The sequence below is a fragment of the Corvus moneduloides genome, chromosome 3 (genome assembly GCF_009650955.1).
Source record: "Corvus moneduloides isolate bCorMon1 chromosome 3, bCorMon1.pri, whole genome shotgun sequence".
In the NCBI taxonomy this organism is placed as follows: Eukaryota; Metazoa; Chordata; class Aves; order Passeriformes; family Corvidae; genus Corvus; species Corvus moneduloides.
This window is the reverse complement of record NC_045478.1, coordinates 48617375-48644366: the sequence shown is the minus strand read 5'-3', so window position 1 is coordinate 48644366 and position 26992 is coordinate 48617375. Positions and strand designations below refer to the sequence as shown.

Genomic DNA, 26992 nt, shown 5'->3' with positions numbered 1-26992 from the left:
CTTATAAAAAGAAGTAGACCGGGAAAGCTGAGTGGCTGCAGGGAATTCCTGAAGTTTCTCTTTCAAGACAGAAGCTGTCTTCTTCATTCTCATCACATTATGCTTAATTTTAAACTAGAGGAGTAATAAAATAAGGCATCTGTGTAGATTTGGAACTGGACTTTACAGCTGGGCTTTTGTCAGAAATAATTGCAATGAGTATTCTACACAGAACATTCTTTCTAAGATCTCTGCTGTAACTGGTCCTTATTCTTCTTAAACTTGGACAGTTTTTCAGAGGAAAATAATTCTTGTAAATATGTTATTTCAAACTGGAGACACCCTATTCTGTAAATACTTTCAATTCTTAATTGTAAATGTGACATTATTGATAGGGAAGCTTTATTAATGAACTTGAGGATGAGGGAGTTGGAAATAAAATAGGCAATAAAATGCCTATTTTATTTAAAAAAATAAGAGTTAAAATGAAATAAGATTTTATGCTGTCAGCTCTGTAAGATCGTAGAAAGAGATTATTCTAAAATCTAATAAGTAGTTTGCATGCACAAGTTAGTTATCAGTAATCTGATGCTGTGACAGAGAGACATTTGTAATGGTTTATTTTTCCAGAAGAATTAAATGCATAGTTTAAAATAAAATGTTAAAGTTGTGCTGGGGGGAGGAGGGAGGGCAGGGAGTTTGTTTTGCATTGCATTCTTCTCAGAAAGTAATCCTTTAGGTACATCATCAGTAGTCATTTAATTCAGACCATTTCTTTGTATGTTATATGCTTCAGCTGATGGGACACGTTTTATTTTAGTAGTAATTCCAGTCTTCCTTCCTGTTTAATTTTGTATTGAAACAACTTCTGTAAGGGGAGATAGTCCTACAGTTCTTAGATAATTACCATAACACTAGGAAAATTTCATTAATTTTTCCATATATGCCTTTCCCCATTCTTTTAATACCTTAGCAATTTCAAAGTCTTTTCATAAGACAAAACCACAGTTGCGATGAGGAGGGAGCTTTGCTTTATGTAGTCCAGACACCTGTTGAACTGAGAACTATGTCATTTGCTGTTACTAAATTGCTTCTGAGTCCTTTTGGCAGAAGTGATCTGGCTTGCCTAGTCTTCTTGGAGGCTGAGTTCTCAGCCCTTTATCACCCAGGAGGGCCCTGTCCAATTTCCTAATAGTCTTTTTGAAGCTGGAACCCCAAAACCAGTATTCTAGGTTTTCCCTTACTAGTATTGAGTTAGAGGCAGAATGGTAACTTTTCTTCTGTTTGTTCTTGTTTCTGGCTTATTTTTCTTCCTAATACAGCCCAGTGTGCCATTTGCCTTATTTGTGATAAAAAGGCATTGTTGGCTTGTCTTCAGCTTAGGGTCTGTTGCAACGCTCAGGTCCTTCTCAGTGGGGCTGCCACTTGCCCAGTCAGCTGCCAGCTGTCAGCCTTATCTCCTTGTACGTACACAGTTTGAGATGACTCATTCCTCAAGTTTCTCCATGTCATTCCTTCCTCTATCATACAGTGAGTTTGGGTATGGGATTTTGTTTGGGTTTTGTTTGTCTAGGGTTTTGTGGCTTTTTTTTTTTTCCATGTCAAAACAGGATCAGAATTAGATGTTCTGTACAACTCTTCTTACAATCTGTGATCATTTAAAGATGACTCAGGAATCAATGACTTGGCAAAGTGAAAGAAAAATGGTCCTGAACATCTTAAAGGCCCGGTCTCCAAATGGCTTCCTTAGGTTTATATCTTAGAGAAGAAGGCTAAATTTCAAAACTTGTAAATTAACAAGAAAAGGAATACATCTCTTTTATTTTTCGTCTTTCCAGTGATGAGAAGTTATTTCTACTGAACAGTTGTACAGTGTTGAAAATTCTGGAATTTCTTAGTAGTAGTCCCAGCAGTGGTTATACAATCACTTTAACTCAGTGTAATTCTCTGTTGGCTTTTGAGGATGTCATCCTAGTAGAGACTGTCCATCCATATACTACATGTTGAATCTTTTTTATAGACAAATAAATACTTCCTTTTTGGGGATGTGAATACCAGCAGCTTTCAGATGAGGAAAAATGAACATAAAAACGACATTACAGTCACATTGTGAATATTTGCAATAAAACCTGCTTTATACCCATGTATTTCAAATATATGTGTCATCATAATTTGTTTTGATTAATGTAGTTAATATAGGGATTATTTTACATAAATAATGAGATCAAACTAAACCTCTTCAGTATTTCTTTTGAAGATATAGTTTGAACAGAGAGTGGAGGAACGAGGTCTGATAGATTTGTGTCTGAAGAAATTAATTTTTCTTAATCTTTTGTTCATGAAAATTTTAAAAGACATTTTCTGACAACCTAATCCAGTAGTTTATTTTTCTTTAATATTGCAGCTGAAATTAAAGGCATCCGTCATAATGATGGGAATAAATAAAGAAAATATTCCTCACAAAGTTGTTACTACAGGCTAATGTTCATCTAGTAATGACATAGATAATAAAGAATAATTGAATAATGTGTGCACAGAAAGTTACTGTGGCTGAGATAAAAAATGCAAGGGTATTTTGGTCTCAAAAACAGACACTAAGATGTATACAAATAAAATTTTCCTGTGATTCTGATGGTTTTGTTACTGTTTTACCAATTAATACTGCAAGATTAGGACCAAAAGTGCTTATATTTGGTAGATGTATGACAAACACTGGTAGTAGCAAAGCAAGCCTCCTGCCCACACACCAAATGCTGTTACTTGCTTTCAATTCACATTTAACATAGTCACTTAAAGGATGTGAAAGGAAGCTGGTTTCCTTCTCCAAACTCAAAGGTTATTTTCCATCTTTAACAGTACTTTATTTTGTGTTTTAAATTGAAGGTGCATAGATATGAACAGTCTCTTGCCTTCTCAGAAACTTTCTGATGCTTATGAAGTTCAGCAAGGCCAAGTGCAAGGTCTTGCACCTGGATTGGGGCAATCCCAATCCACACAGTCTGGACAGAGCTTGGATCAAGTGCAGCCCTGAGGAGAAGGACTTGGGGGTGTTGGTGGATGAGAAGCCAAACATGCTCTGGCATTGTGCAGTCAGAGCCCAGAAAGCCCACTCTGTCCTGGGTTCATCCAAAGCAGCATGGCCAGGGAGGTGATTCTGCCCCTCTGCTCTGCTCTTGTGAGACCCCACCTGGAGTGCTGCATCCAGCTCTGGGGCCCCCAACATAGGAAGGATGTGGACCTATTGGAGCAAGTCCAGAGGAGGCCATGAAGATAATCAAAGGAGACTGGAGCACCTCTCCTGTGGAGATAGGCTGAGAGAGCTGGGGTTGTTCAGTCTGGAGAAGAGGAGGTGCCAGAGAGACCTTACAGCACCTTCCAGTACCTAAATGGGGCTGCAAGAGAGCTGGAGAGGGACTGTTTTACAAGGGCATGTAGTGACAGAAAAGGGGGAATGATTTCAAACTGAAAGAGGGTGGATTTAGATTACTTATTAGGAAGAAATTGTTCACTGTGAAAGTGGTGAGACACTGGTACTGGAGTTACTTAGCCATCTTATGTTTGTCTTACCTATTATTTTGCCATGAGCTGGCTAATTTAGGCAAAATTGTAATCCCTGTAGGTATGATGACAATATTGTTTGCAATATATATTGTTTGCAATAGTGACTCTGGAAATAGATTGTAGGACATTATGTTCTCAGTATTTCTTCATTTCTACTGCAGGACAAGCAAATATATATTCTTTGGCTCACAATGAGTACACCTGCTGAAGTATAAGACCTTTGCTCAAGGCTATTGCTCTGTGCCAACAGCATTATTATAACTGTATTTTTTCAGTCAGAAAAGCAGTAGGAGGAATAATGCATTTAAATATACCAAATCATATTTAATTTGTTGCTTAGCAGCCAAAGCAAATTATGGAAATCTCTGAGACAGATCAAAGATTGCTGTAGAATAGGGATTTCAGATCATCTTGCCCATTTTTTTTGTTGTTATTTAATACTCCACTAAAGTTTAGAGTTTGGGGGAGAGAGGTCTCTTTTTCTAGTTACCAATGTTCTCAGCCAAAATAATTTTGATGAAACCTGAAATGGCATCAGGAGAAGGGCAAAAGTAACCATTAAAAGAAAAAAAACCCCACAGTGGGGCTCAGAGTAGAGGCAAAAAGAAAAACAATTCTGCCTTTTGATATGTCACCAGATGAGCACTTGAGATAGATGAGAAAATGTGACATATCCCTAGTCTGGGTGTTGAGGAAATTCCCTGAATGCCAAGTTAATTTACAAGCTTTTTCACTGTGTAAGTTCCAGTGTGTGGAAAGTACAGTAACTAGTCAGTGCTATTGTGAAGATACAGGTGATTCACTTTCACATTGTGCATAGGGGAAGCTATGTTATGTGTGAAATCTCAGTTGTTTGGTATTAATTTAGTTTTACTCTCTAGTTGGATATGAAATGTAGTAATTACCACAGAAAAAGGAAACAAAAGCTTTGAGCGCATACAATTCTTTCTATATTATTCTGTCTCTAATATTTTGCACAAGAAGGAATTGCTAAGAATTGATGTTTGAGGGTTAGGAATGTGGAACATAAAATCTATTTAAAAATAAAAGTACTTTCAGATACATTCAAAAGTAAGATATGCATATAAATACACACAAAATAAAAAGAAAAAAAGAGATAATTGAAATGTATAGGTAAACATTAAGGTGTGTGCAAATAGAGCCAAACTGCTCTCAGTTGTCAGAGGAGCGGACTGAGGGGATGCTTATATATGAGTAGTGAGAGATCATCTGAGGGACTGGTATAGCTCTATAAAAAACCTGCCAAAGCTCATGCAGTGGAGAAGGGTGTAGATTGGGAAATACTTTTTTTTTTTTTTTTTTTTTTTGGTGCACAGAGGAAACAACTGCTGCAGTGCATGACAGCTGGGCATTGTAATGGGAGATGTGCATGCATGTATGAATTGAAATTTTTAAGCTTAAAGCATGAAAATGAACTAATTTTGAGTCAAATGTTTTGTGATCGCAAATCTGTTGTGTCACAAATTATTCTTCAGAGAAACTCAAAACCTTTTGAAACAGGAAAATCGTTTTGGTGGGAAACCTGATGTACACTAATATCTTTGGTACCCAGTGCACAAGCACACAGGCCACAGTCCATTTTCTTTGATGGTCAGTTAGGAAATAGAAACTGAAATTCCCTGGCTGTGACAACAAGTGTGATTTTTAACTCTTTGGGGTTTTTGCTTTCAATTTCTTTTGGTATAAAGATAATGCTTACCCTTACTTTAAAGTTTCTCTTTCTGGTTTAAATGAGTAATCATTATGTGTGGGCAGCATCATTTTGAGGGTAGCTTTTGATGCATAAGCAGCTGCTGCAGAGAGATACTGGTTATTTATGGAAGTTGGGTTCCAGGGTTTGGGGGTTTTTGTGTATGTAAAGGAGCAGAGTATTTTTTATCCTAACATAGAGAAAGAAATGTATACTTTTCAAAGTAAGATGTAGAAAATGTCAACAACTTACATATCACAAATATTTTATAAAGAAAAACTCAAACACAGTACAACCTGAGTGTTTACTTTGTTCTTTGCTGTGAGATAATTCTGCAGTTTGTATTGCAGAAAATATTGCAGTTTGGTCTTCTAAGAATTCTGTTTATGCAGCATCTTTTGTTTAAAAGTATTTATGTACTTCAAGGCTTAATTGGATTTAGTAAAACATGTGAGAAACATTGGAAGTATATGTTTTCTTTCATAAACAAAAGCTGAAGGAATGGAGAATCTTTGTGGACTGCTTAAAATTAACACAATGTGAGAAGCTTGGAATTAGAGCCAACTCTGCAGACTCCTTATACCCTAATATCGAAATTCTTGTTTTTAATTTTTTGGCATTCAGAATTTAATTTCAAAATTTAATTTTAGACAGTTTCAAAATTGTAGCTTACAGAACAGTGCTGACATAAACATCATATATCTCAAAAGATTCTTGGATACTAAACCTGAAATTTTACAACCTAGTTTAGTTGTAATTGAGGGAAGGGGCTCTTACTCTCTTGTGTTTGCAGTGTGGTTTGGTTGGTTCTTTTTCCTGACAGAAACATGCAGTGTTATTATAGTCTACAGTTTAAATGGAAAAAGAAAAAAAAGAGACTGAAAAGCATGCAGGGAGCATCATTTTGGCGTTTCACTAATGAAAATCAAAGATGATGTTACCAGTCAACAGTGGGCATCTAATGGACAGTTTGCTTACTGACAAAAGCCTTAAGGGAGGTAGGCTACAAATTAGAAATGAAATCATCAGAAGTGATCTCTTTCTGTAAGATACAGCTTTTAGTTCGAATTGTAAGACAAATTCCTTTAGGTCTGCAGGACCTCTGTTTTTCTCAAAACTTATCATGGACAGGCTTTTCTCCATGTTTTCCATATAGCTTGAACTATAGGGAATGTTTCTCACAGCCCCCTTCTTGTCATGTGCTCACTTTTAGAACATGAGATCTGTATATTTCTTACAGAACTGTTGCTAATTGTACATGTGTGGTACAGCATAAGCACCAACAGAGATTCCTTGCATCTGTCAGAAAGGCAGCAACCAGAAATGGCCCCAAAACGATTTATGTAGTATGCTCCTAGTTGTAATCATTCCTCAGAACCATCAACACTATGCTGATGTTAGGCAGCCAATCTATTTCCGTCTTCTGGATGTGCATCTCTTGTATGGAGGGAGGAAGAGACGGGTGTCAGTAAGGGGCAGACTGCAGCTGCAGAGCACTTTGGTTATCTGCAGCCCCTTTTCCCCTGCCATGTTTGAAAGTCCTAAACAGAGTGTGGACTACATGTCAAGTGAATTGGGATAGTAGTTTGCATGTGTATCTTGAATTACCTCATTCAGGAAGTGGTGGTGCTCCAGAGAGGCTGAAAGCATTCTGATGATCCTGCTTTTCTCTCAGTGTTTGGATCTAACCAACCACATACTATGTAGAGTTGAAAATTATTGGCAAGAACAATGTTGAATCCTGTTTCCTAGCCTGCAATCTTGCAGGCAGGGCAGAGAATTAGGATTTTTGAGGGTTTTGTGTCCCTGGGATGATATTTAGAAAATAAACTTGTGAGGAATTGTTTTATCTTGATTTGCATTGAAATGCATTTGGAGATTACATAATCTTGCAGGATTGGATCATTAATCCTTATTGCTAAATTTCTTCATTTATGAGTTGGAATAGCATCTATGTCCCTGAAGCAAACAGAGTGAATTTGTGTGCCTGCTTGCATTTATATTCTTAGCATAATAAATTCTAAGCCAGCAGAAGATACCACTATGGTCGATGTTATTCAGAGCTGCAAATATATGAAATTGTGTAGTTTGTGCAGAGAGATGTTGTGCTTACAGAATAGAAAAGTGCACACATTTTGTATGTTTTGTGATCTCAGGTAATTTTTTTCCTCTAATGCATAGTTGAAGTTTACTTGAAATTACTAAAGGTACATTTCTTTCCTAGCTTTTCTGGTGAAATTAATTCTAACTGCTTTTCAGGAATGTAAAAAAATTACTGAAGACTTTCTGTGGAATTATAAAGCATGCACTATGCTTGCTTGGTGAATGCACTATTAAGAGTCATTACTCAATGAGCACTAGGTTAGCACTGTGATACGATTAAAAGTCTTTGAATATTGTATTAAGATGTTCATTTAATTCTAATGTCAATAAAAGTTTTTGGAAATTTGAATTCTGTGAGGGTGACAAATTTTGGTGGATTTTTTCCTTCTGTAATCGTCTGGATGCCTTTTTTAATGGTTTTATTTATTTTAACATTTGGGTATAGAAAAGAGTGTACTAGTCACATTGAGGTGTTTGGAAGAGACGGAGATGTACTGGAGTGAAAGGCCACAAAAGGGTTTAAGGGATTGGAGCATCTGTAACATGGGGATTGTCTTGAGGAGCTGAGGTTGTTTAACCTAGAGGAGAGAAGGCTCAGAGGAACCTCATTAATGTGCATAAATATACCTGACAGAAAACAGTAAAGAAGATGGAGCTAGGCTCTTCTCAGTGGTGCCCAGTGACATGATGAGGCAATGGGCACAAACTCAAACACAGGAAATTCCATTTAAACATAAGAAAAACTTTATGGGTCTGGTTAAACACTGGAGCAGGCTGTCAAGACATTGTGGACTTTCTATTTGTGAGATACTCAAAACGTGACTGGAAAGGCCTGGAGCAACATAACTTGGCCTAGATGATCTTCAGAGGTCTTTTTGACCTGCATGGGTTCTATGATTTATTGGCCAAAGTTCTTCTGACTTGCTTTTCTACGGAACAGAGCTTTTAAATCTTCAAACATGTGGTCTTTCTTAGACCTTCTAGAAACATTCTAGCAGGAATGGAGCAGCACTGGAACAGTTTGCTCAGACAGATTGTAATCTTCATACTTTCAGATTTCTAGACCATGATGGATCAAAACCAAGGCTGTCCTGCTTTAATGCTGGTAGTAATCTCCACTTGAATGGGATCTTAGCCTAGATGATCTCCGGTGGGCCCTCCAAAGAAATGTCTCTGTGATTCTGTGTCTCCCTGTGAATTTTAGATCCATGTGCTCATCAAACATGAGGTAAAATGAGTAAGGATTCTTGCTAATTGCTGTGAATGAGTTCAGAATGATGAAGTCATCCAAGCAACTTCCTGTAGCTGCAGTACTTTGAGGGGCTGTCATAATGTATGTGGTGACCCTACCTTCTATCCCTGCTGTTTGGAATTTCTGCAGCTGAGGATTCCTGCCACTGTACATGTATAAAGAACAACTTTGTTGTATCTGCAGGTATCATAACATGGAGACAGTACAGCAAAAGAAGATATTTCTGGTTAAAAAGCTTGAGTTTACCTGGGTGCTTGCAGACCAACAGTGAAAAGTCTGTGGTCAACACATATAAAATAACTTCTAGATTAGTAACTCTTTTCTGTTTATAAAACAGATGGAAGTTTATGCAACAAAAGTACCTAAGTTCCACTGCTCTCTCTTTTCCTCAGCAATAATGTGGAGAGGTTGTCATTGGGGTAAGGATCATTTACCTCTGTGCTGATCCGTTTTCACGATTCTGTGCAGTGAATGAGCTGTAATGAGTAATCAAATCCCTTCATGTTATCTGCTAACTTGGTTTTGCTGTAGCTAGTGTCACATTGACTGTATCATGAGATAATGATACATTTTCATGGCTTTTCATATCTCTGAAAAGTTATAGCATATGGGCTTCTTTTGCTTGTTTTTGATGCTGATTATCATGGAAGATTGTCCTCGTTCCTCTGTTCTGTATTTTTTCCTCCCTTAGAAAATGGGCGGGAGGTGGGGGAAGGAGGAAGAATGAGGCAACACTGAAAATCATGTTGCAGCACATAATCTTCTGGAATGGTGGGTGGCTTCAGGTTGTGTGCATTTTAGGATTCTATGTTTTCAGAAGCTGACATAAAACCATGAAGCTGATGAAATTATAATTACTTCACCGAGTGACCCAGTGTGTAGTTACACACACAGTTGCACATAGGTCTAAATTGACTTGTTTTTCTATAATTAATGTATCATATTAGCATATATAGTTTTGAAGTGAAAGACTTGAAAAATGTTATTCACATTTACAACTAATTATAGATATGCCTACTTTAGTTTCAGACAATTATTGTCAGTGGCTTGATTGAAATCTGGAAAAGCACGATTTGTATGTCTTGGCACGTGTTCCTCTATATATCGCATATAGTTCTGTTTTCTGTATGATATGTAATAGCAGTAGCAGTTGCTAAAATACATTTGAAATGTCAGAAATTATGTAGAATTCTGTCAGGTTATGTAAATTCAAGACTTATTCTCCCCATCCCAGTAATTAAAAGTATTTAGGAATTAGTCATCTTTTTATCTCAATAAACAAAAGAGGTATCATAAAGTACAATGAAAATGAATATATAAATAACTTCAGTAAATGCAACTTTAGGCAATTTACATTGTGCCCAGTATTTGTTAATCTTAAAGTTTTGAGCCTAGTTTAAACAGAGAACATGGGGAAAAATTGAGTGGTTTAGAAAGTTATGATCTACATATATATACAGAGAAAATGTTGCCAGTAGGAAAGCAACAGGTGTCTTGAAAAAAATGATACCATTTTCCTCTCCACTTTTTGTCTTAGTTCTAATGTTGGCTGCAGGAGCTCTTACAACAGATCACAGACCTATCCTTCTTTTCTGTGCCTCTGGCACTCTGGGTGAAGTAGTAATGCATTCTCTTCACCCAGCAACACATAGCTTTTTGGTGACTGGAAGAAGGAAGAGTCAGAGATCCAATCTGCCAAAACAGAACTGAAATGCAGAGAAGAAACAGTTACTCAACTGAAAAAAAGAAGAAGAAAAAAAAAAAAAGGAGAGAATACATGAGGAAATAAGATCAAGAGGGAAATATGGATGTAGTGCATTGGCCCTGGCTGGATGCCAGGCACCCACCAAAGCCTCTCTCTCACTCCCCTCTGCAACTGAACAGGGGAAAGAAAATATAACAAAGGATTCATGACTTAGGAACTGGAAGAGATCACTCACCAAATATTGTTATGGGCAAAACAGGCTAGAGTTAGAGATATTAATTTAATTTATTACTAACAAACCCAAAACAATGGGTTATAAGGATATAGACAATAGCAAATTAAATAATTTTATCTTTGCTCACATTTATTGTTCTCAAGACAGATGAACAGAAGCTGTTGGAATAAAAAAAGGTAAAACCCCCCAAAACAAACCAACAAAAAACACTCCCAACAAATAATACCCTTCTTTCCTTCTCATTTTCTGTCCCCACCAAAGATGTTGCTGAAACTTCTCATTCTAATCATGGGTTACATAACTCTAAAAAATGAAAAGGAAGATGAAAAACCATCATCCTAAACTGTTGTTTAAACAGATTGTAAATATATTCTCTCCCTTTTAATAATATCAAGTAAAATACTTAGGTACTGTTATGGCATCATCTGGGGCCATAAAGAAGCAAAACTTACCAGCTGCTTGAGAACACAGTTTATGCTCTAGTAAAGGTGGTTTCACTTTCATCTTCATTAAATATAGTAATGGAGGAGTCAAAAAAGTACATTAATTTTTAAATCAGTGTTTTCTGAGTTATTTTGAAAATCAGTAAATTAGTTGAAGACCTGAAGTGGGCAAAATTGCATGTACAAGGAAACTATTGTTTTGTGTTGCACAAAGCACTTCAGTTGCATTTATACGCAATGGGAGAAATGGAAGGCAGAGGAAGAGTAGGATGTACATACTTCAGCACACAAAATGGGAATAGTTATATGTAATTTACCTGCAAATCTGGGGGGTTTCTCAGTTTTTCTAAACCAACACAGATACAGAAACTTAATAATTTTTATAGTGCCCCTGTACTGACAGTGTTTTAGGTTTCTAAGGAGAAGTAATCTGCTGTGAAAAAGCTGAACTCCTGCATAGTCCAAAGGCAATAGTTGTGTTTCTGATTTTCATACTCACAGAATAGTAGAATTAAAACCCATACTGTTCACCCTGAATGAGGTATTTAATTCTAGATGAATGGCTGGATTTTTAGTTGATTGAAAACCCTTAGAGAAGCATAATGATTTGAAATACATGGATTTTGTCTTTCTGTACAGAGGTGTTTTATTTGTGGGTTGGTTTGGCTTTTCTTTCAGTTCTGATTTTCAATTTACTGTGCTCAAAGACTGGAAAAAGAAGGAGAGATGAGCAGCTGAGAGCTATGCATAATAGGAAGAAGATGGCATTGTTCCCTGTAAGAAATACGCGTGATGTGGCTGGGACCACTCGTGGAAATGACAGCATGGTTTTGTTTGATCTTGCTTCCAGGGCTTTAATAAAATTACGTGTTATGTACTGAAATGTACAGACTCACTGAGGTATGAAGTATGGATGGTCCTTCAGCACCTTCCCAACCCTCTCGCCTCCCATGCAGTATTTTAGTGGGGAAAAAAAGGGATCCTGAGCTCGATATTTTGAGAGCATGTGATTGTTTTTCTGCAAAAGACCTAAAAATAACGTAAAGAAGAGTTCTACACAACAAACAGTGATGTTAAAATGCTTTTTTTGGAGGGGGAAAAAGTCCCAAACAACAGACAAACTAAAATGGACAAGAAAAAACTAAATGGAGAAGAAAACCCCAAATAACCAACAAAACCAAAACCCCCAAACAACCTCTACTCCCCCCCACCCAAAAGTGCATGAAACAAAACAAAAACAACCCCCAATGGACCTAACTATGGAGGCTTGTGATAATTGCGATAAAATACAGCAAAATTGTGGAGTAGTCATCCTTCAGGTAGAAGGTAAAAATTAGAGTGAGAACTAGTGCTACCTAGGAACTCAGGAGCCCTCAATACAATCTTCCCCCCCCCCCCCCCCCCCCTTTTTTTTAATACCAAACCAAAACCTGTTGTCATTAATATCTTGTACATAGGCTATTTATTACAGGATTGATTATTTTTTAAAATTTCTTCTGTCTTTAGTATGTATACATCCATTTGACTTTTGGTCTCGTGACTACAAATTATTTTGGCAGAGTAGAACTACAAAAGCATTCTTTTTAAGATGACTTTATAGGATTGGGATTTCCACAGGCTAGGAATCTGTGAACTCTTATTTCTAATTGAGAGGCTTCTTTTCAGACATTGTAATAGAGCATGAGATTTTATTTTAATATGATAGTTGGGATCTCGCATCATATTAATTTTCTTTATATTTAAATAATTCCTGTTTTGGCTATCTGAAGTTTTCAGCTCTCCTAAAAAGGGAGCAGGGAGAAAAAGGTAATTAATCATCTATAAAGGTACCAAAACCAAACTTCAGCATTTATTTTCTGGAATGCATATATCATATTTTTAGGTGATATGGTAAATGTATCTTATTTCATAGAGTGGGACTTAAAAAGATGTACATTATAGATTTTTCTTTCCTGATTTTCATCTTGACATTATGTTAATGGAATTGAGCTGATAACCGCATCCTAAACCAGTTTAGGGACTCTATTGCAATATTGAGTAAGTGCATTACATAATAACTTAAAAAAAGACATGCAGCCTTCTCTCTCATTATCTGTGTAGCATATTCTATGGCAAGCTTATTATTTAAATTGATTTTTCTTTAAAGTAGCAATTTTAAAAGCTGGCTTATATCTGCTAAATTGGCTGTGACATTTGAAACTTTTTTTTCTTTTTAACAAAACCGTTGTATATTTCCTCGGCTTTAAAAAAAATGCTGTATAACTATTTTACTTGCTTTTATGCAGCCTGCTTAACATGATCACAGTAATCACACTAAGAATTCTGTACATATTTATGACTACAGTTCTGGTGTCTGTGCCTTTTAAAAAGATTTGGTTAGCAGAATTGGTACCTAGGCTGTGAAGCAATCCATTAGCCTACCCTCCAAGTTATGCTGGTAAATACTAGTGTATTAGAAAAACTAGAAAAAATAAGCATCAATATCAGCAACAGAAGAGAGTAACTGGGGTGTGACTGATGCTGGTGCCTTTTACTGATGGGAACAGCCTTCAGAGGAAAAAAATATTACTTTTCTAAAGTCTATTCATTTCAGGAAGGCTTAAAAATGGTGGTGTTTTGTTTACTTCACAAATTCTATTCTTTCTTTGCTTTTAAGAATGTGTAAATACAACTCAGTTCTTTACTCTTGGCTTGAAATAATTTTTTATCTTGGTAACGTCACCCAAGGAAAGTGATGGCCTTTTGTAATTAGGTATATTATATGATCTACGTGGAAGAAGAAAAAAGAAACGTGAACCTTTTTCTATTGGTGCATCTGTCTATAGTCAAACTAATTAAGGTAGGTGACAGTGATCTTTCTGTATAAGTGTTCAGAATCTACCATTTAAGATCCAGTTTCCTGAGCTGTTTTGTTGTAGTGTTGGTTGGGGTTTTTCCATGTTAAGTAGACCACTGACAATGGAAACCGTAGTCTAACACTTCAGCTCTGTGTTGGGCTAAGTACAACTTGGGGACTGTACTCAAGAAGGTACTGTAAGGTACATGTACCATTAATTGTGAGTCCTTACTCCTTCCACTGGAGTCGGGTTGAAGAGTACCGTCAAAAATCAAGAGAGATACATTGTTTGTGTTGGAAAAAAATCACTATCATTGCTAGTTCACTATGTATTCTGGTCTTGATATTACATAATACCATAATAATTCTATTATTAGTTGATAGTGAGAGGTATATGATTGAGTCCAGAATTTCTGCAGAACTCTTCCCAAATACATATGTTGCCCAGGATTGTTGGAATGGTTTGATTAAAAATTCCGAGCTTGTCTGAAATAAAGATAAATTAATCTAATTTAGGATATTTTATTGTAATAAAGATAACACTTCTTGTGTTAGGCATGAAATCATCCTGTGTTCTCAGCTGTTCAAATATATGACCAAATGGTGGTTCTGTAGCCTTAAAATATGAGTTCTTTGGCAAACTGTGTCCCTTGGATCTTGCTTCTAGGGGAGATCATCCTCATAATGTCCTTTTTCTTTCCTCCTCAGAGTCAGCCCGTGTTTCTTTGCCAGAACTATTTGGAAAGTTGCTCTACAGAAACCTCCCAGGATGTTTGTGGAAGGAGTAGCACCACTTTCTAGACAGAGGTTAACTTTATCTGTAGAAACAGCTTATCAGATGCAAACTTTTATTCCTTTTTCATGAATCTTGTAGATATACAGAGAATACTGAGGACGGATTGGTTGAAATGTTCATTGCATAGTGCTGCTTTCACTGCTAATGCAGTTTAAAGTTATTAAAGAGACTGCATTTTTAAAGTGCTTGGAAAGAACTTTCAGATTTTTTCAGGCAAGAGGATTAAGGCAGATTTATTTCCACAGGGTATGCTTGCGCAAGTCACAAATCAAAAATATTTTCTCTGTGCCTTGACCTACACTTGGTTGGTCGTTTGTTTGGTTTTTTGTTTCAAATCCAGTACTACCACTGAGAAATGGTGTTAATAGATGGAGTGATAAAAGTGAATGATAGAAGCTGGTTTTGCTTCCTACCAGCAAAGTGTATTGGCACTCACCTGTAAAGAAACCTAAGCACTAACAGAAATGAACTTTGGGAAGTGAAGTGAATAATAGTTTAGGGGTTGCTTGTTTTGGGTGTGTGGTTTTGTTTGGAATTTTTTTTATAATTCAAATGTAGGCAAAGCTCTAGAATTCTGGAAAAGTGTGAGTGGCAGAAAACTGACCACAAGATTCTCCTGCCTATCTTGTATTTTAAGGGCCTCAATTCACAAGCATATTCCTGTGTTGTGACATGAAATCTGTCCTTCAGCTGTTTTTTCTTGTGTGTGTGTGTACACTTGCGTTTCTATGACTATATACATGTTGCAGAACTGGAGAATGCCCTATAGTTGTAACAGAACAGCTTTTATTATCCTGCGTTATTTTGTTTTCATAAGCTTTAAAAATTCATTTATGGTGAAAAGTTGCTTTTGCCTGTCATAGTAAGCTCCATATGTTTCTCTTCACGACGAGGAAGAGAGGTGGTAGAAATCTTTTTATATACAATTCTGCATACAGTATATGTACAACCTTGACTTAAGGTAGAAGTAAGCACAGAAATTGTCAGAAGTCTTGAAAGCGTATGATTCTGTTGAGATATCCCTTCCTGTGGGATAATCCACTAGGGCAGGGGAGATGAGAGAGTAAGTGTATTAAAAATAAATGGAACTTTAAAATTTTAGAGACTGATTGAGCACAAGTATATAATGATCTTTATGTTCATCATAAGTTAAAAAGTATTTAAGAAAGTATTGGGCTAAAGAAATTCTTATTGACATTTCCTATCATCACTGCATTACACACATAATTAAGTATCATGACAAATGACACAGTTTTTGACGTGATAGATTTATATTTTATACTGGAAATGTTTTCTGAACTAGAAAATAGCTTTCCAGACAAAGCATTAACTTTGAGGTTGTTAATGTAGAGTAACATTAATGTTAGGGAAAAAAAATCACTAATGTTAGGAAAAAGACATGTAAAATATCCAACTTAATTAAATTAACAGAACGAAAGAGTGAATTTCCAGAAAAACAGATATGTGAAGGGCTGCTTAAGAGCTGTGCAGAGCCAAGCCAAAACGGAGGGAAAAAATCTCATACTCCGTCTATGGAGCTGGGTAAGAGTAAGAACAGGGAAGGCATATATACAGCTATTCTACTCTGAAATACCTTGCCAGCTTTGACTTTGCGTGGGATTCAGATTTCCAAAGTCAAGAGAGTGATCTGAATAACTGAAAAATCTTGTTAGCTGCCACTAGTGTCTAAAAGTTTCTAGTAAAAACTTCCATAATCTTTGAAGACTGTGCCCATTCCAGGCCTGGAGATAGCGCCATCATCATGCTTAGGTGTCCAGCTTCCAGCAAGGGCTGTTTAGAAACCATGGCTGGACATTTGTGCTACTTCATTCTGCCAGGAATGTAAACCAGGGGGAATTAAGTGAGCACATTTGATGCAAGGAGACGGTAGGGTGTTAAACCCAAACCACAGCTTTTTTTTCTTTGCCAAATTTCAGAAACAATGCTTGTATCCAGGTGCTTAAGGCGTTCTCCTAGAAAGGAGGATCTCCTGGAAGGATGGATCTGAGTAGATGGGGATTTGAATCTGTGTTTCCTGATAGTGCATCAGATGTTATGTGAGATATGGGCAATAGCATCCATTAATCCAGTTGTCGGAACACAGACAATATGCTTGAAAAAACTAAATGTTGAAAATGTTTAACATAATTGGAGGTGCTTACTTCTAGTGTAGTTTGGGTATCTAAATAGATAAAAGAGGTAAAATTTCAGAAACACATTTTTCTTGCACATTTCATTTTGGTAGTTGTAGGTATTTCCTCTACTCAGGATACTGAGCATTGTGAATACTATTTTTCTATACCTAAGGCTGTGTCTAGAAAATTATGGTGCCTACTAGACCCTGTGGGTTCGATCTCTAGAACCAGCCAGCTATTTTCTTTTGCTCTGTCCTTTAGTGCAGGGCTTTTTATTTTGCATCTGACTCTTGGATACACTTTAACAAGAGCAGTTGAAACTGGTACAGTTAATTCAGTGAGATACTTAAGGCACATTTGTTATTTTTCATAGTTCTGTATAGAGAGAATAAAATATTCCATTTTTTCAGTTGTATAAAAAATTAATGTAAACATTCTGAAAGCAGCCCAATCTTTGATTCCTAATGAGTGTATCTTTAATGGAAAAGAAACACAAACAATGAAAAAAAAAGCCCTTTAAAAATGTTTTCAGTGCACGGTATATTACCATATGGGCCGTGCATGTGTAAAGAACACTTTCCAGGTGCAATTTGCATGCACAGTCGTACAAAACTGTGCTGCTTTTCACATTGCTGTTAATGATAATCATTAATCTGTAAAACTACTTCATTATTGTCCATCAAAACTCTTCTTGTAACTTGTTGTCAAATACCTACCTAAACAGTCACCAGAAATACTAATGCATAAATGTGTGCCTCCGTTTTTCTGTATTATTTACTTATCTCCTGTTGCAAGTCTCTTGGAGATACCAGTCTTAATCAGTAGACAGAAAATGGGAAGTTGTTGATGTTCTCATCTGTAGATGAGAAAATGAAAAGCCTCATTAAATGGTGAAAGACTGAATTGATTAGGGTGAAATGCTATAGAAAGTGTAAATGTCAAAAGGAGCAATTTTTACGTTTATCCATAGAAGAGTGCATGAGAAAACCTGAGAAGCCCTGACTGACCTAGATAATAATTGCCAAGTGAAAATGGGTCTGAATTCTGTAAAAGGCAAATTTGCTATTAGGCTGTATCAGATGAAGTATTTTTGAAATATCTAGAAATAAAATAGTGACATTTTACAAAACAGTGGAAAGATCTAATGTAAAATTTTGTATTCAGAAATTATGTATTATACTATATTATTATTTATTACAATATATTATATATTGTTAAATAATTTTGATTATATGACTGTAATACATGCAGCTAAGGAGTAGGATTGTGATTTATTTGATGTACACAAGTTAAAGTTTTAAGGAGTTGTGGCACACACACCCCCCCATGTAAATACATCAGAGCGTAAACAATGGAGGAAGAAGAGTTACTTTAGATAAATGATGGTTTTGGCAAAAGAACAAATATCTATAAGGGTGGGCATGAATAAACTTAGGTTGGAAACTGGAAAGAGTGTTTAACCATACAGAGTTGTGTGGTTCTGAAATAGCTTTCCATTAAAGTTTTATTGCCCTGCAGTAGATACCAAATGGAACTTGGTTAAAGAAAAATGATATGACAGGATTGGCCATATTGGACTTACTTGCCTAAGTCTGGCTGTATGTTGCTGGCTGAGTAACGCAGAGCAAGAAACACAGGAAAATACCTAAAAGAGAAAAGATTAGTTTAAGTAAAGGAAAACTACTTTGTGTAAATCGTACCTAGCTTTCATAGGTTCAATGACTAAGTTGCAAGAAGGGTTTGAACTTTTAAAGATAGGAACTTCCACCTGAACATGAGTTCAAGGACAGCAGAATGCAATTTGAGTGCTTATCTTTTAAATATTTCAGCTACTGCAAAATTATTAGATATGATTGTACTCCCTTAACTCAGCCTTTGTGATGTGATTGTGTGCTAGTTTGCAGAAAATTGCCCCAAAATATCTAACCAGAAAATGAATTCTGCACCAATCTATCTTGCTCAGTATTTGTACTCCAACAGTCACCACCAGCAGATTCTTGGAGAAGAGTAAGGATTAGCCCATATGATACTTCCTTCATATATTCTTTCAGCTTCTGAGCATTTTCAGCTTGAAGGTTTTGTAAACTCTTGGGAGTTAGTTTGTTTAGGTATCTGCAGTGAACTCTCACAGGTGCTTGTCTGTTCTTCCCTTATCATGTGAACTTACATTCAGTGTCCCCTGCATGGGGTCCATGGTGCTGCTGCTCGTTGTTTGAAGTCCAACCACAGGTTTGCCTCGAACCTGGCTTCTCTTACCTTTTCGTGCTATCCATTTGTTTGCTTTATTGGAAGAAAACATGAATACCTAATCCTTATGTAAGATATTTCCACTAAAGATTTTGTAGGTCCTGTCATAGCAGCTCCCAAACTGACATTTTTTTGCACACAGAAGCGTTCCATGCATTTGAGCATTCCATGTATGGAGACAGGTCATACCATAGATCCTTCTTGCCTGCTTGGAACCTTTTCCACTCTCTGTTGAGAGGAACAGGCAGAAGCCTCATGCAATATTTACACTGTGGAACAAGCATCATTTTATAGAATTATATAGAATTTTTTTTTTCTGTTTGATACTCTTTTTCTTTCTTAAGATTTCCTAATTTTCGTAATGCTTCTTGAATTTCTTAATTAGCTTTTTTAGGATGGCCAAGCACCAAACTGATGCTTTCATGGAATTACCTCTTCTGCTCCTTAGTGTTAGTGGTCCACTCAGAGCCTCTTGTTTTATATATGAAGCCAGGATTAGGTTTCTATACGTGTATTGTTTTACATGAATCTAAATTGAATTTCCTCAGCCATTTTATTACCTGGTCGCTCAGACCAATAAGCATTTTTACTGGTCTTTAAGGCACTCCTCTTTACTACCTTGTAGTATGTACCATCAGCAGATTTTCTCACCTCACTGAAGTGCAGCCATCCCTTTCTCCTTCTCCCTTGCCAGGTTACTTATGAATGTGTTAAACAAGACAATTCCCGGTACAGCCCCCTGTGCAAGTGACTCCCCTCCACTGTGAGAGCTGTCTGAACTCTGATCTTCTGATTCTTCTGTTTTAATTAGTTATTTTTCCACAACCTTTGCTTTTATGTTCCAGCAGCTTACTTTCCTGAAAAAATGTCAGTGAGGAATTTTGTTTACAGCCTTTTTAAAAAAGTGAGTAGGCCGCATGAGCTGGATCACCCTTGTGCATGAGAGTGCAACCCCTGCAGATAACTTCAGCTCTTGTGAGACTTGCCTTTACAGAAGCTATATTGACTCCTCACTGATGGATTGTATTTAGTGAAATGTTCACTAATTCTGTTCTTTATTATACATTCTATTATCTAATCTCATGCTTACCTAAATGTACTCCCCAGAACTTCCTTGTTACTCAAGCTTGGCCCTGCATTTGTCAGCTCCAGTGTTTAGGTACCAAAGAAGTTGTAGTAAGTTGGCTTGTTTCATCCTGTATTTCATTAGAATCATTGTGCCTGGGTGATATGTTAATTTTTGTGTTTGTACCGTAGATTGTTCCATAGTTACTTTCACTTTTAAACCTTTGCTTATTGATTTAATGATTTAGTTAATGTTTTAGTTGTTATTTCAGCTGATTACACTTTACCCTGTACCAGCATTTGCTTTATTAAGTGTGTTCTCTGGCACTGCACTTCTGATGTGATATCCTTCAGTAGTCTCTACTTCTGCCTAGAATAAGTCAATTGTTTTAGGAGCCCCTTCTGGCTTTTTGACAGCCATCCTCATTCTTACACAAATTTCAATTTCTGGAAGTACTACTTCAGGAAGTTGCTTTTCTGTTCCCAGGGGTCAGTACTGGGGCCAGTTCTGTTCAATATCTTTATTGAAGATCTGGATGAGGGGATCAAGGGCTCTCTCAAGTCAGTTGGCACATGACACCAAGTTGGGTGGGAGTGTTGATCAGCTGGAGGGCAGGAAGGCTCTACAGCAGGATCTGGACAAGCTGGATGGAGAGGCCAAGGCCAATTGTACGAGGTTCAACAGGGTGAAGTGCTGACTCCTACACTTGGGTCACAACACTACAGGCTGTGGCAGAGTGGCTGGAAAGCTGTCCAGTGGAAAAGGACCTAGAGGTGCTGGTCAGCAGGGGCTGAACATGAGCCAGCATGTGCCCAGATGACCACTCTGGCCTGTATCGGAAATAGTGTGGCCAGCAGGACCAGGGCAGGGGTTGTCCACTTGTATTCAGCACTAGGGAGGTCACATGCCAATGGTTGCTTGTTTTGTCATGCTAACCATGAAACAACCTCTGATCTGAAAGCCCTAAAAAATGTCATATTTGTTTTGCTTTTTTCCATCTGCATAATTGTCTAATGCACTTGAATGCTCTGCCATTGCTACATCTCTAATGTCTGTTAGCAAGTGATGCTTCTGTTATAATTGGTGTCACTATCATGGTTGGCAGGTAGCAATATGCAGCAAAACCTTTTATTCCTGTCTAAAATTTCAATCCAGCTTGTTTGCTAGTCACTGAAATGCTAGTTTGTTACTTAGATTTGACTTCAAACTCTCTGTTTATTACATAATTCTGTTATCACTGTTTGTATTTTTTTGTCCCCAGTCTTCCTTCCACAAAGCTTTTGATATGCCTGGTATATTAATGTTTTTATTTAGGACAAGAAATTGATATAAAATGGTCCGTTGAATTTTCAATTCCTGTTCTAATGCTGAAACTATAAATAAGGTATTCTGAATTATTAATGCATTCCATAAATATTGAAACACAGGCATTAATAATTTGATAAAATTAAGCATTTAAAACACATTTTAAAGTGTAATTGTATATAAAATGTAAGTTAGAAAAGAAAAAATGGCAAGGAGAAGTACAAAATTATATGTCTTCGGTGCTATGCAGTGGAAGTATGAGCTGTATAGTACATGCTGTTAATGTGGAAACACTGGTAATGTAGAAATATGCAAATGTGTACTTTTTCCAGCTCTTCTGTTGAAAGCTCAGAATAGTAAAATGGAACAAATAGCTGAACAGATCAGCCAGAATAGTAACATTAGAATGATATACTTGACAGAACGTGTTTGTTTTAAATATATATCCCCGTCATTACAAGGGGAAAAGAATTTTTTTGTTCAAAAAAAGGAAATGGCATTTTACCTTTAATTAGGAAAAAAACCCAAAAAACAACCGAGTTGCATAATAAGCATTTCCTCCTTCTGATCTCCAGTATTAAGTGAATACAGTGCCAGTAGGTCAGGATTCCACTGTTATTTGAGATTTAACCTCTAAAACTAAATGAGATTTTTCAGGGCAGGAGTTGTGTAATTCCCCATCTAACACTAAATAGAGTCTCAACATGATACTGCAGGAAAAATAATAAGCAAAAAAAGAAAACCTTCACAATTTTCAACATTGCTTCTTTACTCTTTGTTCTATGTGCTCTACTAGAAGAACCTGCACAAATAATTCGGCCTTTTTTGGATTAATTCTATCCAGTTTTAACACGCTGAACACTTTAGAATTATCCTAGCAGGATTTGCAGAGTGTGGTCTCTACCTATACAGACTTAGCGCATGGTGTTTTGAAGCAGTTAGCCCATGCATAAACTAGGGATGCCTTGTGAAAGTTCTTTAATCCATGCCTCAGAAGACTTTTCAGCTGATCTGTGGAATTTACTGAATACTTAAGATTAACCATCCTCATTTCAATGAACAAGCTCCAGGAAGCTTGTAGTTTAAATAATGAGAATAACATAAGTAAGTACTCTCTGTGTTCCCTCCCCCACCCACTAAGTTCTTTGTCTGAAATTCAGCCAGCTCTTCAGAGCTCTATGATAAAAGTCCTCCCCTCTTCTTTGTATTTTTGTATTGTCACTTTCTAATTGTCTTATTTTATACATATGTTCCATTAATGCGTGAGGAAATCTGTGGTACAGAGGAGCAAGCAGTAACTTCATGCTTAATTTGTATAGCATCTCTAAAGAGTGTTTTTTAATACTAAAAGAAGTGTGAGGGTTTCTTTAACATAGTATGCACCAAGCCAAAGATGATAATTTAAAACTTGTTGAATACTGAATATAGTGTTTACTTCCTCTTTTCAATAGGAAAATGTAAGTGAATAATCCAGTAGCATTACCAGTTAAGAATTTAATTTCTATGTGTACAATATTTGTAACAATTGGAATTTTCCTCTCGGGTAGCAGACATTTACTGTCAGCTCAGTACATCAGCAGATACCACTGATAGGTTAAGCTAAATTTGCCAGAGCTTGTGTGATTGAAGCTTTGAGTCAGGCACAAAACCAAGGCACATATTTCTGGAGGTTAGATTGTTTCCCTAGATGAGCCATTTTTGTTGTGATAACTCCCTCCCACACGCACCCCTCCATCGTTTCTCCTGTGTTTTCCCAGTATTTTTTATTCATGGCAATAATATTTATTCACAGGTATAATGAAATATACTTGTTCTCAAGTATGCAGACGACCTGTAGTTTTTGTGAGATGTTGCAACAACTTTATTTGGGAAAGTTTGCCAGACTTCTTAAGACACCTGTGGATGTTTCTAAGGACAGGTTAACTGAGCATTTGCTGGTAGTAACTTGAGCATAATTGATCCTCCCTTGTGGTGGAAGAACGGACTGTAGATGACCTGAAACTGTCCCTCTCTTTTACTCGGGTCTATGATTGAGTCTTTTAAAGCTCTCACAGGAGCACTTGTGATTTGCTCCTTGTGGGTTCTTGCAGGCTTCAGTCTCCTGAGCATCTGGTGTGTTCAACACAGAGACAGATCTTGTTCAGTGACCTCTTCAGGGTAGCAGGCTGAAGGGAGGAGTAGCAGAAGTTGCCTTTGCTTGCTGCTTGCCTCTTTTCCCCTCAAGAAGGGGAAAAAAAAAAGCCTGGAAGGGAAAGCAAAAATGGGATTCAAAACGTGCTCTGATGAACATGGCTGATTAAAGAGTTCAGCTCCCAGGTTGGGGTCTCTCCAAAGTGACTCAAACCAGCAAGAAATTCTGCCAGCTGTCCCTAGGCAATTCTCCTTTGAGAAGTCCTGGCAGAGCTTCTTGTGGTTTTTTTGCACAGAAGTGCAAAGTGGAGTGACTTTGTCTTGAAGGAAATGTCAGGGCTTCGTGAAGTGGAGGTGGAGTCTCTGGGTAAGAGCGCTTTCATGCCGAGGAACTCACCCTGTGGAGCAATTTCAGCAGGCTTCATGCTCTTTGTACTTGCCTGATGTCCAGGGGTGCCCTCCTTAATGTGTTCAGTACTATTTCAGTGACCCTGACCAGAAGCTGAAAGGAGATTTTTAGAATTGGTGTTCTCATCTACAGGTTTTTTTAGGAAAACAGGTGACCTTCAGGAAAGCTGGAAGTAGCAGTGAAGAAACTGAGGCCCCTTGAAGACAAAAAATATATCAGTCTCATGCAAACTTCTGAGAAGTGTGGGAACGTATTTTCTGCTCATTCAATATTGGCTATTAGAAATTTGTAAAAATACACAGTAGTGATTTAGAACTATTTAAGTGAAACATTCTCAGCAAAGCACCTTCACTGTGAAATTACCTACTTTTGTAGTGAGAAAAGCCTGTTCCTAAAGCATTTTTTTCAGTTTAATTGTTACTGTTGTTATGTTGACTAGATCTACAAAGAACAAGAATCTCCTCATACTCAACAGTTTTGCTCTAAGTGTTGCATAATCATTTGGTTATTTTGTTTAATTAGGTGACAAGATGCTTCTCTTTCTTCAATAAGCAGTAATATTTTTCAGTGACATCGGTAGTGAGGAATAATTATGGCTAGGTAAACTTGCAGCCTTCATTAGGAATGACTGTATGACTACAGGGACTGGACAATTACTTTAATCCTTTTTATTTAAGGACAAGGTTGTCAAAATATTTATACAATGATAATTTAATGGTGTAACTGTAAACTCTTGTACAAAATTGCTGTTTGTTACTTTTTTCATCCTTTTCTCTTATATTAGCAAAATATTATCCCTGTGGTGGTACCTGGTATAAACTGGGTATTGCAAGAAGGTACTTTGGACTTGTGAAGTAGCTTAAATTGTAAAACAGAGGAGGTGTCTACTTTCTGTTGGTTTTGTTTGTTTAGAGTTTTTTTTGTTAGTTTCTTTCTGGTTAGTTCTTTAGAGGAAAGTGGATTCAGTGTATGATCAAGATAAAAATTTTGAAACCTCCTTTCTTGTTGCTCTAATACTCAGATTACTGTGCTGCTCCCTCCCCCTGGCTCATGTACATTGGAATGGATCATCTCAACACTCACAGAATAACTCCAAGCACATAGGAGTTGCCATGCAAGATAAATCTTAGTTCCTCTAAACATGTACATGGCAATGATCATCTGAGATCTTATAGAACTCCAAGCATGTAGGAGTTGCCATGTGAGTTAAATATAAATTATCAACACTGGTAATTTTGTTAGCATTTTTAGTCCGGGGTCAGCAATGAGTTCTGGTAGTATTTTTTACCGCAGGAGAATCTAGCCCCTCGGGAAGACTACCAAACTGAGGTTATGGATTATACAAACAGATAAAGTTGCTGTGGTTTTTCAGAAATGTGCAGAAATTGTATTATACCAATCCAAGTTAGGTTTTCTTTTTTAAATCTTGTCTTTGGGACCTTTTATTGTATCTATATATAATATAAAAACGTGTTCTCTTAGTGAATAAACATCAGTATCAGTTTTGTCACCAGTGTGGTATTCTCTCCTGCTTACTGATGCAGAGCATCTCCAGACTATTAGTAGGAACTCGTTATCTACTCTATTATGTGCATAGCCATGTTTCTTGTACTATTGATCTGCAAGTAATATAAATGACATTTGGTGGCTGCTTTAGCTTTTACTTGTTGCATTCAGAAGAATTATTTCAGATTGCATTAAAGGTAGGGGGTTTTTTGAGCAAGCTTTTTACTTTCCTACTTGGTTATTTTCTGGTCTTTTGATAAAGGTTTTGATTGAAGATCTTGCAGAATAACCAAGAATAACCAAGCAGGCTATTATTATTTGAGTGCATCTGTCATTGTGCTATATAGGGTAAGGCAAGGATTTTATTTACGACTTTTGTTTATTGTATTTATTGGAGAAAATAGAAATTTAGCTTTTCTTTATTATTTCAAATTTGTTGCTTAGAATTTTAGTGGTATAAAAATATTCTATACTATCATTGAAATCAAGATTTTACTACAGAGAAATATTATTTTTATTAATTTTGCTAGTTTAACTTTTAAAAAGACTATCTAAATTTGTTGTATGAATATTCCCACGAAGTTTTGTATGAATCATAGAATCATTCTGATTGAAAATACCTTTAAGACCATGTAGTCCAATCAATAGCCTTATGCTGCCAAGGCCATCACTAAACCATGTCCCCAGGTGCCACATCTACATGTCTTTTGGTCCTCCAAGCCTACATCCTCTTCCCATATACTAAGTGGCTCAGGTATTCTGTGCCGTATAGCAGCCCATCCTTATGCTGAATCCCATGTTAAATTCCATATCCACTCTTTTTCTCGGATGTCCTCAGATTATATGGGTTCCTGACTGGTGTTTCAATGTACTAATTCCAGACTCCTGGACAGTCTTCTCATCTGTAAGTTAATAAAATAACCGAATCAATATCCGAAGAGCACCTGACTTGAAACCCAGTCCACAGGTTAATTGAAGTATTCTGAACTTCCTTGACTACACAACTTGTACTTCCCTTGGAAAGGCATACTGTTTCCTGGTTTTAATGATCTTAAATTCAGCTATAATATGTTTTAGTTATGTAAAGCAGGAAAGATAATAAAGCATAAAAGTAGAGTTGGAGAGACAGAATTTTTTAAGGGAAATGGTCAGTGAAGAACACTTCTAAAATGGGAAAAAATTAATATTAATTATTAATATAGAATGGAATTGGCATATTGTCTCTTGTCATCTAAGGAGTGAATTGTACTTAATTTAATGTTAGGGCCAAGGTTGTAAGTAGATTTAAAGTGGAGCTTGATTAGTTTAGCTCATAAATAGGATTGTATAGCATTGTCTTTTGCGTTACATAGGATTAGATTAATGGTTTAAGCACGACATATCCTATCCAAAATATATACATCACAGATAGTAAAATCTGTTTATTTTCCAAGACTGCTTAATGCTATGTTTATAAATACATTAAGCTCCTCCCTGCCTAATTGAGACATTTAACTTAAGTCACCCACATATGCTTAGAGGTGCTTAATTTGTCTAGGTGTGTGGATAGCCTCCTGAATTCTCTATTATTCCC

The 26992-nt window shown here is 36.7% G+C and overlaps 1 protein-coding gene across 3 annotated transcripts in view; it reads left to right on the top strand.

The window, feature by feature from the left end:
• The window catches only part of WASF1 (WASP family member 1), an 89777-nt gene that overhangs the window by 17336 nt on the left and 45449 nt on the right, over positions 1-26992 (top strand). The gene's annotated exons all lie outside the window — the stretch shown is intronic.